This window comes from Condylura cristata, unplaced genomic scaffold (assembly GCF_000260355.1).
Source record: "Condylura cristata isolate star-nosed mole 26May11 unplaced genomic scaffold, ConCri1.0 scaffold00035, whole genome shotgun sequence".
NCBI classification, from domain to species: Eukaryota; Metazoa; Chordata; class Mammalia; order Eulipotyphla; family Talpidae; genus Condylura; species Condylura cristata.
Genome location: NW_004567136.1, coordinates 4,515,340 through 4,522,397, shown reverse-complemented (window position 1 = coordinate 4,522,397; position 7,058 = coordinate 4,515,340). Strand labels below are relative to the sequence as shown.

Below are 7,058 nucleotides of genomic sequence, written 5' to 3'. Positions count from 1 at the left end.
CATGGAAGGACATGCTCAGAGTGTAGGCATCTTCTGTCATCTCTGTGTTAAAGCATTCCACTATCAGAGCTTTTTTCTTAGATCTTTTATTCTTATGTTTATCAATCTTTCAGTGAGAGAACTTTGAAGAGTTTTCTGTGGCCTCAGTTATCACAGGTAAGTGTTTTTCTTTCCTTGTAGATAGAGATCAGACACAGCATGGAGTTTAGGAGTCTAGTCTTAGGTCAACAAGTATATTGTGTAGCACTTTGTATCTGAAATAAACCTATGGGATTGGTTTCTCCTTAAAATAATCCCTGAATGCTAGAGTTAAAGATGGTAAAAGTGTATCCTTGGTACTGATGTGGAGAAGACTGTAAAAATAGGTAATTTTTTCCTCTGGGAACCCATTTACACTGAGGTGTGTGTGTCCAAAAGTTGAGTCCAGTAACTAATATGCATGAGGGAAGTTAAGTGCTGCTAAATGCATTGTTGTCTCAGAATCAGTTTTGATAGTAATATACCTGTCCACTTGCAGAAAATTTGAGGGTGTGGGTGAGACAGAGGAGCTAATCTGGTCCATGGATGTCTCTTGGAAGACCCTATTGAGTTTTCAGTCCAATGGCGAAAAGTCACCTCTTAGCATTCTCAAATATTCACCATTTCAATTCAATTTTCCTGGGTTCTTGATAATGCCATTTATTATTAAATAGTTCAATCTATGTAGTGGATCCAATTTCATCCAGTCTATCCCAATTAGTTATTCTGCTCAAGGAAAGATGCAATGACATCAAGCTGTAAATACCTTCAATAGACTTTTGAGAATGACGACAAGAATGTTGGAGAAAGTTTTATCTCCACTATGATCATATAATGAAGACCACTCAAAATTTAGTCATTTGTTTTTGTCCTTATTTTTTGAAATAAGCCATTATAGGTGTATGTCTTAATTCTGTTTCTGTCATTGATGCTTTCTTAAATGTATACATATATCTGTAGTAGTTCATGCTAGAGGAACAAGTTCTCAAGTGATTGAGTAGATTTCCTGACAGCTGTCTTCTACATCTCTATCAAAGAACTGCTGCCCCTAAAGAATTCCTTTTCTTCTGCTGACCCTGGCACAAAGACAGTCATATGTCCAAGAGTGAAAACACATATATTCAACCCTCCTTGGGTCTGCTTTTACAGACCAGCTATGGTAAGTTTACTTAATGAAAATAGTATTGACATATCTTAGTTGGGTCAATGAAGAGAAAAAATGGCTGAGGAGCTGTGATGGCCAAATAAAAATCTTGTAGGACCCATCTGAGGCCCAATTATGTCTTGATCTTTACAGCATGTTAAGGATCATTGTTTGCCACCTTGATCAAAGTGCTTTTGTGGTTGGGGCAGACAATTGCCTGAGCACATCTTGTGTGGAGCTACCTGGACTGTGAATAGTCACATGTTAAGATATGCTCAGGGTTTAGACATATTTTGTAATCTGTGTATTCTCAAAGCATTCCATCAAGAGCCAACCCTTAGATCTTTTATCCATCTCGTGTGTCTATCAATTTTTCAGAGAGATGATCTTTGAAGATTTTGCTGTGGTCACAGTTATACAGGTGAGTGTTTGTCTCATCTTAGATAGAGATCACATACCAGGGGTAGTCCAGCATATGCTCAATAAGTGTATTGTAAGCAATTTTATATGTGCAATATATATATATGGGTTTGATTTCTCTTTGAGTGTCAGCTCTGCATGCAAGATTATGGATAGTGGGAGTGCCTCCTTAATGATGAAGTGGAAAACTCTGTAAATGTAGGTAATTTCTCCTCTGGGAACCCATTGTGTACACTGAGGTGATGAAGCCAATAACCTAAGTATGCTTGAGGGAAGGTAGCTACTGGGAAATATATTAGTGCCTCAGAATCAGTTTCTTGTAAAAGATATATGTCCATGGTATGGAATAGCTGAGGTGAGGACGAGAAATTTACTTCATCGAGGTCTCTCTCAGAAGATCCTGTTGAGTGTTCATTCCAATAGCCAAAAATCAACTCTTGGAATTCTTAAACTCTTGGCATTCTTAAATATTCACCACTTTCAATTCAATTCTCCTTGAATCTTAGTGATGTGAGTTATTACTAAGTAACTCATTCTCTGTAATTGACCCAAGTTTGTCCTCTTTTATCCTAATCAAGTCCATCTACTCAAAAAAACAATGATATTAAGCTTTGAAATTCTTTCTATGGACTTTTCTAGAATGAGAATGAGAACAGTGGTGCAAGTATAGCATCCATTTGTGTAATCATTGCATGATTACACAAATGGATGCTATGAGTTATGAGATCCTCTCATAACTTAGTCATTTGTTCTTAGTCCATAAATTTAAGAAGGAGGTCTCATTGGGGGCAGATTCTTAGTTCTGTTTCTCTCCTTGACATTTTCTTAGATGTGTATGTATATATTGTATATATGCATATATATGCCTTAATCACTAATATATTCATACATTCATTTATGTGTTCATTCATTCATTTATTTCTTCATTCATTCATTTATCCCTTAATATTTTACTTTAATTGGTTATACGAATATAATGAATTTACATTTTGAAGACACAATTCCAGAGAGGTTGAGTGGATCTTTTGATAGCTATCCATCTTCATTCTACCTAGAAAATCTCACCTTGACATGATCCTGGGAAAATTTGCTTCAGTAACTTCCAGCAACAGGAAGACACAGAAACTCAAAGATACCTGTATTTCATTCTGCAGAATCCACAGCTGTGGTAAGCATATTTAGGTGCTGTTGTATCAAAACCTATAGAGTATCTTATTTGGGTCAATGATGAGAACTCTTAATGGCTTAAGAGAGATGGTGACCAAAAATCTCTTACAGGTGTCATCTGAGGCCCAATAGGCTACTCTCCTGTGGCAGAGTGTTTAAGATATAATTTCCTTGTGCTGATTGTATTTTGTTTGGGATAAACAATTGCTTGAGGGAATTCTGCCAAGCTATTGGCTTCCCATGGTGAGGAACTGCTCATGGTGTAGCTTGTGTTCTCAATCCATATTTCATGTTGGAGGCTCCATCCCTTAGTTCTGTTTCTCTCTTTGTGTCTTCCAGTGACATGTTAAGTGGGGGGCTTCACCACCTGCTTAATCATCTGAGGTGAGTGAATATCTGTCTTCTAGAGTGAGACCTGAATCGCCTACTCTTATGTGAAACCAGTGTTAATTAGAAAGGCTATTGGGAACGTCAGTGCCATTGTGGTGATTTTCTCATCATTGTGTGCCATGTAGGATTTCCACTATAGACAGCCAAGATTTATCTTATACCTTACGTAGTGATCACACTGTAAAGTAGGAAATGCTTATTGCTTTGTTTAGTCATGCTTGAGTTTTGAAAGGTCGAGGACAGTGAGCCAAACATATTTATGATATGATAATTTCTGTGTTCTCTGTTACTGTCTTAGAATGAATTCTTTTAGTGAGGATATGTCCATGACATCCAGAAGATGATAATAAGAGATTTATTCAGTCATGGTTCTTAGTTGTTGGACTGTTTGAAATACCAGCTTCCCAAATGACAAAGACTCTACGTGGATTGGAATTCAGTCAGTCTAATGTCCTGTACACCAGGTTATGTCCATTATTTCTGATTTGTCTTTGATGAAGTATGTCAACAATCAGATCAGTTGTTCTTCACAATTGGATAAAGATCCACCACTTTTGAAAGTTTTACACCCAGCAGATGAGGGAGGTGTGAGATCAGTGTGGGGAGAGAGCACACTAGACTATTTCAGAGAAATATGGGTGCTTCATTAGTGGATACCTTAGGTGACTACACCTCACAGAGAAATTTTGTACTCGAAATCACTAGCAAGAATGTTAGACAATGGTACTTCAGTAAATAATAAATTTTAAATCTTATTCAAGCAAAGAAAAGAAATTGTATTAAAAATCCTCAGATCTTTGTGTATACTGAAATGGGTCATGCTATAATTTTCCTGTATGAAAGGATGTGAGCATTTATTCATGTTTCCTGGTATCAATTTGCTAAATAATTAATCCAAGATCACTTTTCATATTCCCATGAGCAGTAAGTCCCATTTAGTATTCTGACTACTCCTTATTTAGAGCATAGACAAGAAATAAGTCTAAGGAATTGCTGGGAAGTGTATTATCTGACACACTCCAAGGGGAAACTCCGAAGTTTATGTGCTGGAATTCTTTGAAAAAGGAGTTCAGGAGTTTTGGGCCTCCTATCTGGATCCTTAGTGGTAAATTGATATATATGTTAAGTGCATTTTGCTTCTTCAGTCTTTATGTGTTATTGTTGTACTTACTCAATATCAACATATTTATTAAATAGTATTTATGTCTATAGGAGTTTGTGCTTGAGGCACAATTCTCAAGTGATTGAGAGATTTCCTGAAACCTTTATTTCTTCTCTCTACTAAGGAACTATTTTCCCTAAATATCTCTACTGTCTTTCTGACACTGGTACAAAAGACAGCAATCAAGTATCCTGCCACCAATTCACAGAAATTCAACCTTCCTTGCCTCTGCTTTTCCAGAATCAGCTATGGTATGTAAATTTCATGGGAATCATATTGAGATGTGAAGACTGTTTACTTGGGTCAATGAAGAGAAAAAATGGCTGAGGAGCTGTGATGGCCAAATAAAAATCTTGTAGGACCCATCTGAGGCCCAATTAAGTCCTGATCATTGACACTAAGTTGAGGAACTTGGTTTGCCTTCTTGACCAGTAAACACTGTGGTTGGGGCAGACAATTGCTGAGCATACCTTGTATGACTCTACTTACAGGGTGGGTGGATTCACCCATTAAATTCACATGATTTCTAATCTGTGTGTTCTCAAATAAGCCCATCATCAGAGCCATTTCTTAGTTCTTTTATGCTTCTTGTGTATTTGTTTTTCAGTGAGATGTTCTTTGAAGAATTTGCTGTTGCCTCGATTATCACAGGTGAGTGTTTGCTTGACATCATTGGTCGAGACCACACCCAACACTCTGGAACTCCAGTCCCACCTGTGGTGATTTCTCATGAGTGTCCACCATGCAAGATTGCAACTCTGGACATCTAAGCCTTATTCTCTACCTTATATGGTGATCACTTGTATGAGGAGGAAATAGTTATTGGCCTATTCCCCTATGCTGCATTCACACCAAATGAAGTCAAACATACTTAACATATAGTAACTGCTGTGGTCTGTATTAGTGTCTCAAACAATTCTTATAGTGAAGACTCATGGCAATGATATTCAGAAAGTACGAAACCTCTCCATTCATGGTCCTTAGCTGGAGGGCCATTTGTACTTTGGCTCTGGAATGGCAGGTCCTCGAGATAGGTTCCCCCGTAGTGTCTTAATTTATTGAATCCTATACTCTTGGGTATGTCTGTTATTCCTGACTGGTATTTAAATGAGAAAGTCATTGTGTCAGGCCAGCTACATCCCAATCTAAAATAAGGCAGCATAAGCAGGAATTGTCACCTTTGAATGTACTATATAAAAATTGTACTACAAATCCTCAGAGCCCTGATATGATCTCCACTGTGATATCACTTTTACCTACAATTGGGAGCAGAGACTAATACCAGTTGTGGAATGTTTTCATTGCTGATTGGAATGGTTTATCAGAATTTGTGAGGGATTTTTCAAAACATAAATTGATTGTGGAGAACCAGTTATGAAACTAGTCATGCTGGAGGTTGCCTGTATGTGTGAAGGGGAGCACATATTCCCATTCCCTGATACCAATTTCTGAATCAATTCCAAGATCATTTTTCTTATACCCTTGAGCATTAAACCCTGTCTTTGTAGAAGAGCTTGTGTATAAGTCAGAGTTGTAGGACTAAGGGTGGGTGTGGTGGTAAAAGCCCTCACCAGAAACAGAGTGGGGAGCAACAGGCAGATTGATGAAGTACACTGCTGAGGGAAGCAACGGGTGGGTCAGGAGGGGTCTGCTACTCCATGATCAGGGATTAACTCAGGCTATAGTGATGATAGTGCTGAGATAACCCATAGGCCAACAAAAATGCTCAAACTCCATCTAGTGTTAGCACTACTATCTTTTGGGTGTATAACTAAGAAACAAGACTACAGAATTACTGAAAAATGCATTATCTGACACCTAGAGAGGGGGAACTCTGTGATTGAAGAAGCCTGGCCACTGTGAAAATGGAAATCCATAGAAGTAGAGACATAAATACTAGATGGAGTCACTTATATGTGGAATATAGAGAAACCAATCAAAGGGTCAGACAAAGACAAGCTGTAAAACCTATAAAATCTGACCCATAGACCTGAGGCAACCCGAGCAGGAGCTGAGGGATGTGGTGAGAATAGGGATGCAGTGGAGAGTGTACTGAACTCTGGTGGAGGACTATGGGTGTTTTGGTGGTGGGAGAGCAATGATGAGGAAATCCTGGACTATGAGAATAACCACAAAGAGGTAAGACAGTGGTACTCATTAAAATAATATATAATTAGCAAAAGGAAACCAAGAGTGCATGGTCTCTTATAAGGATCCATAATAACTGATTGTTGTCCAAATTAATTTTGTATTTTTCTCCTGTATATGTTTTATATTATGCATTTATTCTTACTATTTACATCGCAATTTGCAGAACAGAATTTATCTCTATAGGAGTTTGTGCTTGAGGCACAATTCTCAAGTGATTGAATAGATTGTCTGACAGCTGTTTTCCTTATCTCTACCAAGGAACTGTTATCCCAAAGATCTCTTTTTGACCTGCTGGTCCTGGTACACAGAGAACAAGCATGTGTTCAACAGCTGAGATACAAAGTCTTTCTATCTTCACTTCCAGGATCCATGGTAAATATATTTGAAGGGAATAATTGTGAGATGTGCAGACTACCTTACTTGGGTCAATGATGAGAAAAAATGGCTGAGGAGCTGTGATGGCAAAAACATCAAACTCTTGCAGGACTCATCTGAGGCCCAGTTTGGTTTAATCCTTAGCGGTGTGTTGAGCACCTGTGTTTACACCCTTGATCAATGGGATTTGGAGTTGAAGGCAGACCACTGTTTGAACATGTCTTGTGTTGT

General features: G+C 38.1%; 2 long non-coding RNA genes across 2 annotated transcripts; both read left to right on the top strand.

Annotated features, from left to right (window-relative positions):
- Positions 1-1,059: 1,059 nt before the first annotated feature.
- On the top strand, positions 1,060-2,714 carry LOC105854376. Its single transcript, XR_001146051.1, has 3 exons — positions 1,060-1,177; positions 1,541-1,583; positions 2,638-2,714. It is a non-coding gene; the product is annotated as an uncharacterized LOC105854376 (long non-coding RNA).
- A 388-nt stretch (positions 2,715-3,102) lies between these two features.
- On the top strand, positions 3,103-6,818 carry LOC105854375. The gene is made up of 4 exons (XR_001146050.1): positions 3,103-3,133; positions 4,426-4,552; positions 4,909-4,952; positions 6,711-6,818. It is a non-coding gene; the product is annotated as an uncharacterized LOC105854375 (long non-coding RNA).
- Positions 6,819-7,058: the final 240 nt, after the last annotated feature.